Here is a 12,102-nt window from a genome sequence, read left to right as displayed (position 1 = left end):
AGCCGCTCCACGGCATGTGGGATCTTCCCGGACCGGGGCACGAACCCGTGTACCCTGCATCGGCAGGCGGGGTCTCAACCACTGCGCCACCAGGGAAGCCCCCCTGTGTATATTTTGATGGCAGTTACATGTTTCCCTCTGTTTACATGAGATAAATATTACTAGTTTAAAAGGGTGGGTCTCTTTCTGAGGATCTGTTGAATTGTATTGGTCTTAAAAGGATTCTTAAGAAGATGGTGTTCTGGTCAAGACGATTTCTGGTCTTTTGGCTATTTAATAATTGAGAATTGAGGAGGTTATTGGGTTTTTATTGGCTTGTTTTTCAAAAATATGAGTAGCCCCCTACCTAATTGCCAGAATACAAATTTTAACTAGGCCAGCAGGAAGAAGAGTGGATTCTTTTTGTTGCACATATAGCCTCTACTATTGGAATTTTGTTTCTCTTTTCTGAATATACCTATTGGCTAGTTGGAGTTGGACAGTTTATAATTGAGATGACAGCAGTTAAAAATGTAAATCCATTTCTTCTCTTCATTGTTAAGTTTTATGCTTAAAGGATGGATTTGCATTTTCCTTCAGCTTTCTGGTCCTTGTCCATTTTGATGCCAGTTACTCTGCATAAAACTAAGTGGAGTGAACCAGAATTTTTCTGAAGAATCTGTTTACAGATGGGTAGAGAAACATTAACATTCCTATATATTATTAAAAAACTGATAAGCAGTATGCAGATTAGCTAGGTTTGGAATACTGATAGCTATTTTTTGAGTGTAGTTTAATTCCACATTTTTCCTAGAATTGGTGTTGAATATCCCAAGTACCTAGGCATAATAGGAAAACCATGTCATTTATACATGGGCATACTTTTGACTTCCTGTGGTAAGTAGACCTTCAAACTAAGTTGCTTGTCTTTCTAGAAAACAAACCTCTCTTCCAGCAGTGAGGGCGGAGGGTTGGTATAAAAAGGGTGGGGTTTAGAGAGTCTGTTTTTGCCACTCTAGGGCAGGATGCAGAAGCAAAGCATATTAGAATAAACGCTGTAAATTTGCAGATTTCAAAATGACATTGGTGTTATTGAATTTTACATAATTTTTTAGTTGTCTTTAACAAAAATAAGTTTTTGGTCTTTGCTACCTCACTGATTTCTTTTTCTGAGTACATAAGAAATAGGAGCTCATAATTTAAGCCTTATTAAAAAATGTTTTGAGAACCTATTGTAAAACTGCTCATCTTCATAGGGATTGGTCATTTAAGTGTTTTGTCCAAGAAAATGCAGTTATAATTTTATTCTTCGAACAGTAGGAGGCATGGACAGAGTCTGCAGTCTCATGTTGAGATAATCATGATTTTTTAAGAGGGGCAGAAGTCATTACAGGATTATAATTAGGAAAATTTAGGTTTCCATGAAGAGGTATATACTTCCTGATTAGGAATCTTTCTTTTTTTAAAAATAGAACATTTGACCTATGCATTGCCCTTGAGAACTTTGATTTGGGACAGTGCAGGGGAGAAAGGAGGGGGAAACAAAATTACTTCTTTCCTCTTCATCAGAGGTTAACTGAGAGCAAGTGGCAGGACATTAATGAGCATGCAAAAATTTGCCTTCTCTTAATTTCCCAACAGTAGACCTTGGAATTAGTCAAAGAAACAGAAGTCAGGAAACATTTTTCCAACACTGGGGCTAGTCTTTCTGATCTTTCCATAGCAGTTATAAATATTGAACTACCTCTGGCACTTAGATGAAATGATCCTGCTTGGCTTTTAATTTAATTAATTTCTAGTGCTTTGAATGCCTGGATTTTCTATCTCGATAACTGAGACTTAAGTATTTGGTTTCTGTTAAGAGTTTTTTTCCTTAGGAGATAGGGAACATTTCTTCATTTACCATGGTGAATCTAAATGCTGTCTTATAAAATTAGATTTAAAATCCTTAATTTCAGTAGTAAAATGATACCTGCCTTGTGACTTTTCATGGAGGATATAGAGTCAGAAAATAATGTTACAAATTACAGAAATTCCTTATAATCCCATTAATGATTTAATATATCTGAGTTAGTAGTATGAAGTGAATGTTTTCTTTTTTAAAAAATAGATAGTATTTATTTATTTATTTGGTTGCACCGGGTCTTAGTTGTGGCTTGCTGGCTCCTTAGTTGCAGCACATGGGCTCCTTAGTTGTGGCAGGCGGGCTCCTTAGTTGGGGCATGTGAACTCTTTGTTGTGGCATGCATGTGGGATCTAGTTCCCTGACCAGGGATTGAACCCAGGCCCCTGGCTTTGGGAGCACGGAGTCTTATCCACTGCGCCAGCAGGGAAGTCCCGTGAATAAATTTCTTTATAGAAGTGATTATAAAGAGCAAGTCAAAACATTTAAAAAAAAACCTTTTTTGAAATTATTTTTACCCTTTTTAGCAGATCGTATTATATCTTCGGTTTTAATCTTTTCTGGTCACCACCAGAAAATGTCTTCACTAAGACATCATGTATGATATTTGCTCCCTCGCCCCCCTTTTGTATAAGGATTAAGTTTAAAAGGGAAACACTTGTAAAATAAGTGATTTTAAAAGGTACAAATCAAATTCGATAAAGTTCGTTTGATCACAGCTGATCTTTGGTGAGAACATGGTCATGGGCTTCCTTTTGCCCACTTGAGATGTGAAAAGCAAAAAGATGCATCTGAAGTACAGTCAGATCTTAATGTCTAAAAATTCTAGAGCACAGTTTCTTTGCTTTTGACTTCTCACATTTTTGGGTCCCATTTGGAAAGCAGCTGTCAGTATTTCAGCCACTTAAATGAAGACAAATGATCTTAAGTATTGATCGCTAACCAGCTGTTTGAAATTCTGTCTATTGCAGATACTCCTTTGAGGAATGTATTCAGAACTTCTCCCACATTAAAACAAAACAAACCAAAAAAAACTCCTCATAGAATGAACCACACTCTGTACCACTAATGTAGTCACAGAATTATTCAAGATTGATCTTTGGTCATTATCTATTGAAACAGAATTTTACTTGTTAGAGTGAACATTATCATCAATGTTGCTGGTTCAAGAGACTTACTGCTAGTAAAAGACTCTTTGATACAGAAATTTGATTATAACATGGAGTTCATCTGACCGTTTCTGACAACCTACTGGATTTTTGTTTTTCAAGAAGATGGTTGTTTTTTGCTTAGGAAATGATAATATTTCAGCTGCTTATCGGTGTCCTACAGCTGGCAGAGGAATGCAGTACTCTGACCATGAATTTGCGTCTGTATCCCTGAAAACACACAGACCTTACTTACTTAGTGTTTTCAAAAGAGGTAGAAAAGACATGTGGCATCTTCTTTAAAGTTTTTTTTTTTTTAAATAAATTACCGTGTTTGGAAAACTCACTGAGTTTTCCAGGACACTGACTCAATTTTGTATTTAGTTTCTTTTTACTTTTTTTTTTTGAAACATGGTCCTAATAAGTAGAGGGGGGAAAAGTCCAACTGAGAGCATTCAGCCATACTTTTTATTTTATTTTTTAACATCTTTATTGGAGTATAATTGCTTTACAATGGTGTGTTTCTGCTTTATAACAAAGTGAATCAGCTATATAGCCATACTTTTTGAACTGTCTCTCGGTTTTTATTTTCATTTATAGTTGACTTCAGCAGCAGAAGTTTAGAAAACTTGAGGTTTGGGCTCCTGTACAGGGAGTAAGACCAAACCACAGTAGTTTTACTCAGTTGCTAAATGCTTGGGTTTTGGGTAATACTAGTGATTAAATCATCTCCCCACCATGGAATAATCTCCCCAACATGCCATAGAATCCTAGTTTGGGAAGGTCATATCATCCATCAGATATCCGAAAAGTTACTAGGAATAAATGAGGAAGCACTAAGAAGCTGCCCAAAGTAGTAGCAGTTGTAAAGTCACTTCTTAAAATTTAACATCTCTGAATTACTTTATGACCTCCACACTCAAGTTTTGCTGTCAGTGTTTCTTACTATGCAGTGCATGTGCAAGAAAAGCCATTTCTTTCACATACAGTGAAAATAAAAGATTCCTTTAAAATTACTCAGTGTTGCCTTCTTAAAGTTTTGAACCCTCAATCATTCCTGCATTTGAAAGTGAGACAGGGCTGTAAAAAAATACTTCATGGGGTGGGATAGGGAGTGTGGGAGGGAGACGCAAGAGGGAGGGGATATGGGGATATATGTATATGTATAGCTGATTTGCTTTGTTATAAAGCAGAAACTAACACACCATTGTAAAGCAATTATGCTTCAATAAAGATGTTAAAAAACAAACAAAAACTTCATTGTTCTTTTGAAGTTAAAATGTACCCTAGGCAAAAAAGTGCTGCTTTAGCCACCCTTCCCCACCCTGGACCCCGGGGCCCCCCCCCCCCATTTTTAGGAGGCCTGGCCTGAGTCTCTTGAGTTTTTCCTTGTGAATTTGGTTTGACCTAATTAGTTTTTGTAGTTTGGATTCATTTATTATATAAATGGCCCAAATTGGTGTGCCTCTTTGTTGAAGCTGATCTAGTAGGTGGCATACACATGATAACAAACTATTCCACGTAGGTGTCCATTCCTTATTAGCCTTCTCAGGGCCTCCATGCCCTTCTTCTTAATCGGTATCTCATTGTCTTCCAGAAAGACATGGAATGTGCTTTGCAGCTGCACAGTAATACCTAGTATTTTAGTATTTAATAATCAAGTATATTTTTATTCTCTTTAGGGTTTCCTCTTGAAATAGATAAAATTCTATCCATAGTATAATACATGATTGTAAAAAAATTTACCTTTTTCGGATAACTGCAAATTCTTTCTCTTTTCTTTTAACACTATCCCCCAGATGGAACTTAAGGGTGACCATAGTTAACCCTTGCCCCACACAGCTGCCCTGGCTGGCTGTTCATTAGTGCTTTATGTGTTTAAGAATCCCATGTTACTAGACACTTTAGGTAATTGCTTAGATTTAACGTAACCACTTTACATTCTACCTCTTCAAATATATGACCGTTCAAGGTCACCCAAACATAACTGTTCCTGCTCTGAGGTGTACATGACTGGTATCACAGGATATCATCTGGCTTCATGAGAAGGTAGCTGGTGGCACCAAAGAGCTTATTTCAGACTTACTTCTACATGGCCTTTATCTGGCAAATAGTCCTAAGAGGCATAGGCAGGTTTTAAAATTTTGTTGGCAGTGTTTCACAATGGCATACTTATTTCCAACCAAGTAGATGTTTGGTTGTGGTTAAGAGGAGTCATTCCTGGCATTGAAGCAGACCTGCCTGAACATTTTTGTTGAATCTTCCTGTTGTTTGGTCCATGTCTTGGAGCTTTACACCTGTGGAAACTATACACAAACACTTTTGTATTAATGGACTTAATATCTTTGACAGAATAAATTACCAAGTAATTTCTAAACATGTCAGATGATCCTTGTACTAGATGTAGTGATTTCTTTGAAGTAAATGTAACACCATCAGTTCATTCTTACCCCTAGACTTAACCTGTCTCTTGAACTGAATCCCATTTCACCCCTTATTACTGGCTGGACATACATCTACTTGGGAGGCCACCTTTAAAGTCAGGGTATCATATCTGGTGTTGCTTCCTTGGAATCTACCCTTCATTTCTTAACAATACCATTCTTTTTCTACTCACCACAGGCCTTAGAATTTTGCAGTTATCTTTGACAACATGGTCTGCCCCCTTTTTTCCATTCCTAATCAACTACCAAGCTCAGGCAATTAATGCTTTCACTCATTTTGGTGTCTTCTGCATTTTTACTATGGTTGAGATATTGGGCCCTTAGCAGTTCATATCTGCACTGCTAGTCTAGGAACATCCTAAGTGACTTTTCCCCTCCAAACCATCCTACTTGCTGCTTTTTAATACTACCATTTTCATGTTGTTATTATCCTGCTCATAAAGCTTTTGGTTTAGTGCCATCAAATGAAATCTAGATTCCTTAGCTTGGCATTCAAGGCCCACAGTGTGTCCTGTCTTTTTAGTCTTATTTTCCTGAACATGATTGGTATTCTGACCTATTCTTTATTTCTCAAAAATGTGCTTTCTTCCCACTGTGGTATTAATAGCCATCCTTACTTGGCTTCCATCCCCTCTTTCTCTTTATTTAAATTCCACCTAATCTGTAGGACTCAAGTTGAAGTTTTCCACCTCCTGTGAAACTTCCCTGGGTTGTCTCTCCTCTGAACTCTGAGTACTTGCATGTCATTGGACAGTTAACCTTGTAGTACTCTGATACTTCTTGGGTTACAATGAACTATGTCTCATCATTTTTTGCATTTAATACTTAAGTGGAATGTGCCTTCATATATATTGTTTTATCTGGTTGTTTTTTTTTTTTTAATAGCTAAGGACAAAGAGACCCAGCATCTGTTCTTTTAAACAAATGTTTTCTTATTATCCTAAATAAAATTCATAGATGATAAAATGTACCTACAGATGTAGTTTTTAAAAAATCAATAACCTTACTATAGTATAAAGGAAAAATGAAAAAAACTTGTAACTTGTATTTCAGGTTTCAAATACTCAGCAAAAATTATACTCTAGAAAGAAAAGTTCTTACAGATTTAAAACCCCTGAACTTTCCTGCTATACTGTGTTGTACCTCCTTAAACAACTTAACAGGACCAATCTTGATACTAATACGATTTGTATCTGAAGTTGCAAGTTATGAATAGCCTTAGTTCCTTTCCCATACAGCATGTGGTCAGTACAGCCCAGCTTGTATTAAACTAAAATTAACTTTTACAAAATTTAAATTAAAAGTTACTGGGAGACAAAAATAATTACTTGTAAAGTGGTTAAAACACTTTATTATTACATGTTTAGCCTCCTCTTATATGGTTCTTACTTGTTTAAAAAATGGTTCCAGAGGTTATGGCGATAATGTGATATGTTGACTGACTCTTTAATTTTAGGACTTTGATATTTTGCACAGTCCTGTTCATATATGTGACTTTATGTCACATAAACAGCTCAAAAGAATGAGTTGCCTGCCAATACTGAGAGAAGTCTTTACAAAGGAATCAGGTTGATAAGGTCTTTTATCTCTAAAGATCAGATTGTTGCCTAGTTGTGACAAGAATTCTTTGTGTTTAGACTATACTCCTGCCTCTCTGATTTTTTTCTTACACAAAAAAGACCCCTTGATAGAAGCCAATTATGTGTACAAATTAAACTATCAAGACCAAACCTAGATTTCCTGTGATCTTCTTAGTTGTTTAAAGTACTTGTTCCTTTAGTGGCAAAGGTTTACCTGAGAAGCCATCAGAAATGATGCTAGATTGATAGAGAAAAACTCTTAAAGAGGAGTATTTATAGGTTCTTGGAAAGTTCTATGTGTGCAGTTCTGTAGTTTCTAAAAGCATGCTAAGGCCTGACTTGGCCCGTTTTGCACAATTAAACATTCTAAAACCTGTGGTTGACTAAATAGTTCACATTGTAACAATTTAAAAAATAATGTATTGTCATCGCATTCTAACTTGTAGAGAAAAGTCTTGTGGGGAGATCTAAGTGGCTTAACTTGATACTTCGGATATTTGTCATTGTAAAACTACTGGTTTTTCTTTTGCAGATTTTCTTGTGAAACGTTCCAGTAGAAAAAGTTCTTGGGACAAACTTCATTTGGTAAGTTTGTCCCCCTACCTCCTGCCCCCTACTATACTCTGCTGTTCTGAAGCAGCAAAAGGTAATTTATAGATGAATTTTGGGGGCCTGTTTTGTCTGTGGACATAATTATTTAGGTGAACCCTTGTATGTTCACTTTAATGTTAAATCTCAATATTTGGTGGTTTGGTTTTTTTTCCCCATTAGGACTCAAGCCAGATTACTTTTCCCATATATAATTGTGCCATAGTATAATATACTGTGCCTAGAAACTTGTATTTAAGTTGAGATTAAATGAGTTGTGGCCCTAATCTTTTGTTTAAAATAGTTCTTAACATGATGTTCTTTCAAATTGAAACTTGGTTCTTATTTTGAGTTTTCTTAAATTGTTAAATTTGTGTGAAAATCGAGGCCTCATTACTAGCATTAGTGGTACTAATGTGACGTTCAACTAGAAAATAACTTCTAAAAAATTTGTTAGTCCTGCCCCCAGTGTGGATGTTAACCCGTGTCCTGTCCTTTTTTTCATAGACCTTTATGGATCTGTTATTACCTAAGTCTTTATTACTGCCTCTTTTTTCTGCCATCTGTTTAATGGAGGAAATTATTATCTAAGTTTATTGAAAAGAGAAGTTGCTGTTTTGGTTTTAAGTTTCTGGATCCAAATCATTCCCTTGTTCCAGAACCTTTAGCTTGGCATTGCCTCCAGATTAAGGATCAAGCTCCTTAGCATGGCATTTTAGGCTCTTTATAAGTGAGCTTTAAGCACATCTACTGCAACTAGGCACTCACTTCCTCCATACATCTAGAAAGTCTTTTGCTGTAGCCAACCTGACCTACTTACTGTCCCTCAAATACTGTCCAATATCTTGCCTTTTTTTTGGCAAGATATTTGCTTGTGCTGGTATTCTTTGCTTGTGCTGTTCCTTTACCCACTTTGTCTCAAAATCTGTCTGGTTCAGCCATTAAAAGTGTGAGTGTTCCACAAAGCCTTACTTGAGTGCCCAGTTCAGAGTCCATTTCTCTGTCTTTTGCATCCCCATGATATTATATTTCTACATCTTTTATCACACTCTGCCTTATTAGTTATGTTTGTCACCCCACAGGATTGTGAACATCTTGAAGGCAAGAACTATCTTCATGTTTGAATTTTCAGATCACACAAATGTTCCCTGAGTCCTGGGATACTAGTGTCTTCTCAGTGTAATTTCATTTTAATTAGGATTTTTGGTTTTTTTGTGTGTGTTTGGTTAAAAATAAGGGAGAAGAATTAGATTCTTTTATTCTAGTAGAGAAGAATTAGATTCTTTTGTTCTAGTAGAGATTAGTTATCATCTTGTTGATTCAGGGTACTGTTTTTTTCCTTTCTATATAGGAAGGATTTATATAGTACATATAATGTGTCCTTGTAGTCCAAGTTGCTCAGTATCTCACTTAGCTGAGTTATTGCTGGCAAGTGTGAGTTTTAGTTACTGATTAAGCAATTGAGTAATTTCTTGTTAACAGGTGCCTGAAAGAATGAGATTCCATGTTAAGTAGGAAGATAAATGTCTTACTTCGGTAAAGATTTCTCAGAAGTCACATTCTGAGACTGACACTGGAGACCAGTGAAGCCTGCAGATTCCAACTGTCAAATTCTCATACATACATTAAGAAAAGAGAAATCATTTGACTTTGCTTCAAATAAGAATTTTACCCTTCATTTGGCCTAGCAGGGTGCATATTAGACCTTTGGAGAGGAAATGTAATCCTAACGTATTACTTGACTCTTCAGTGTTTAATTTTTTAAAAAATTATTTATTTATTTTTGGCTGCGTTGGTTGGGTCTTCGTTGCTGTGCACAGGCTTTCTTTAGTTCTGTTAGGCGGGGGCTACTCTTTGTTGCAGTGTGCAGGCTTCTCATTTCGGTGGCTTCTCTTGTTGCGGAGCACCGGCTCTAGGCACCCGGGCTCAGTAGTTGTGGCGCACGGGCTTAGTTGCTCCATGGCATGTGGGATCTTCCCGGACCAGGGCTGGAACCCATGTCCCTTGCATTGGCAGGTGGATTCTTAACCACCGCGCCACCAGGGAAGCCTGATGTTAGATTATTAAATTAATTTTGATACCAGGAAACATACTATTGGAATTAATATAATGTGGGTTCCAAATTAAAAGACTAAAGAGAGATGGCAGCTAGATCCAATGTGATCCTAGACTGGATCCTTTTATAGAGGGGGGGAGGAAATCTCTGTAAAGAATGTAATTGGTTGACCAAATTGGAATATAAAAAGTAGACTAAAGTACTATATCAGTGTCAAGTTTCCTGAATTTTGAAAACTAGTTCTGTGGTTATATAAGAGATTAATTTTGTTCTTATAAAGTATATATTGAAGTAGTAAGGGGTAAAGAAGTAGCATGACTTGCCTTAAAGGTCCCAAAGGTCATAGAGTTTAGTGAATGGCAGACTCAGGACTCCTGTCTCTTCTGCCCTCAGAACCATTGCTTTACATCCCTGATTATTTTTTTTGATGGCTTTATCTTCACACTCTGTCTTAGGTCAAGTGAAAAGCTTTTATGTAATGTTACTTTGAACTTCCTTTTTAAAAATGTCTTTGTAGAAAAGTTTATTTTTCTAATTACAAGGGTAAAGTAATTCTAAAAGTGTAAAAACAAAGTCCCTATTCCCACTTTCTTCCTTAGAGTGGTAACCATTGTTAACAATCATTATATCATTTTTCCGTACATGTACAAACATGTTTCTGGATTAATACAAATAATGCTTATGCGTATTTTTATTTTAACCTTTCAAATTACAGAACATTAGAACTTCTACCAAGTTGATAACTGAGTTAGTGAATTATAGTTTCATAAATGGAATTAGTATGTGTAGTCTTTGGCAATAATGATCTCCCCCACCAAGTGTGTATCTTTTTCACCTAGTAAATTTATTTTTAAGAATCAGGGCTGCAGAAATAGTGACTTGTGCAGAGATATGGGCAAGGATGGTTATTGTGGCTATTTTGATTGTAATAGAAAAGTGAAAATAACCTAAATGCGTCAGTAATTGATGAATTAGTAGGTTATGGTGTATCGAAATATAATGGAATACTGAACTGCTATGTTGAAAGTATGTAGTGACACAGGAAGGATTTGGTACATTGAGGGAAAATGTGCAGAACAATGAATACAGTATGATCCTCCCCCCTCATTTTTCGGGGGTAGATTATGTATGTTTTTGTATATGAATAAAGAAGTGTCCTGGACAGAATTATAAAATATTAACAGTAGTTGTTATTACGTGTAGTTGAAGCGAAGGGCAGCAAAGAACGAGAATGGAAGTTCTACTTATTTACTTAAAAAATAAGATTTGAGATATAATTCATATATTATACTATACATTTGACCCATTAACGTATACAGTTCAGTGGCTCAGTATATTCATTGTGCTGTGCAACCATCACTGCAGTCAATTTTAGAACATTTTATTACTTCAGAAAGAAGCTCTCCATACCCTTTAGCTACCACCCCCCCCTTACCTTCCACCTCTCCCAGATCTAAGCAGCTACTAATCCACTTCCTATCTCTATTAATTTCCCTGTTCCATTTCTGTCAAGTATGATATGTGGACTTTTGTGACCGGCTTCTTTTACTTGGTATAATGTATTCAGGGTTCAACTATATTGAAGCATGTATCAGTACTTTGTTCCTTTTAATTGGCTGATTAATACTCCATTTTGGGATATACAACATTTTGTTTATCCATTCATCTGTCAGTGGACATTTGGGTTGTTTCTGTCTTTTGACTATCTTGAATAATGCTGCTATAAACGTGTATATGAGTTTTTCTGTAGATATGTCTTTGTCTCTTAGACAAAATTCTATTCTCTTTAGGAGTGGAATTGCTGGGTCAGGTGGTAGCTCTATGTTTAATCGTTTGAGGAACTGCTAGGCTGTTTTCCAAGGAGGCTGAACCATTTTACACTCCCACAAGCAGTATCTGGGGACAGTTGCTTACTTTTTACACCTGTATTTTAAATTTTCTTAGAAGCAGCATGCATTACTATTACAACTAAAAAATTAAGAAGTGTTAAATTACTTCTCTTAGGCTAACAGTAATGACTCAATTTCTTCCTTTTGGTGCTAGTATAATTACCATTCTGGAATGCAAGTTTTGCAAGTCAGTTATTGACTATTTTTTAATGATTGGCTATATCTGCTCTTTGTAGTATTAATATTATAAGGACCTCCAGCAGCTTCGTGATTCATATTGGTTGCAGAGTTACCCATGATCTTGGCTTTTTCTTATGAACTTGGAATTCCTATAGAAAGTTTACCTTTCCTCAGATGTTTAAAGCAGCACCTCTTATTTTGAACTATGTTATCTGTTTTCTTATCTCCCCTCTTGCACCATAAATTCTTTAATCTTCCTTAGCCCCCACATCTAGGCCTTTACCTATTACTGTCAGTTATACTCTAAAATAACTTATATCCTTATGCTTTTATTC

General features: G+C 36.2%; 1 protein-coding gene across 6 annotated transcripts in view; it reads left to right on the top strand.

The window, feature by feature from the left end:
• Positions 1 to 12,102, top strand: part of MTMR3 (myotubularin related protein 3) — a 136,822-nt gene that overhangs the window by 65,676 nt on the left and 59,044 nt on the right. For all 6 annotated transcript variants that reach the window (XM_032654188.1, XM_032654187.1, XM_032654184.1 and 3 more), the window contains one exon: positions 7,587 to 7,639. The gene's annotated coding sequence lies outside the window, so the exon portion shown is untranslated. The remainder of the gene's footprint in view (positions 1 to 7,586; positions 7,640 to 12,102) is intronic.

The sequence above is a fragment of the Phocoena sinus genome, chromosome 14 (assembly GCF_008692025.1).
Source record: "Phocoena sinus isolate mPhoSin1 chromosome 14, mPhoSin1.pri, whole genome shotgun sequence".
In the NCBI taxonomy this organism is placed as follows: Eukaryota; Metazoa; Chordata; class Mammalia; order Artiodactyla; family Phocoenidae; genus Phocoena; species Phocoena sinus.
This window is presented reverse-complemented; position numbering and strand designations above follow the sequence as displayed.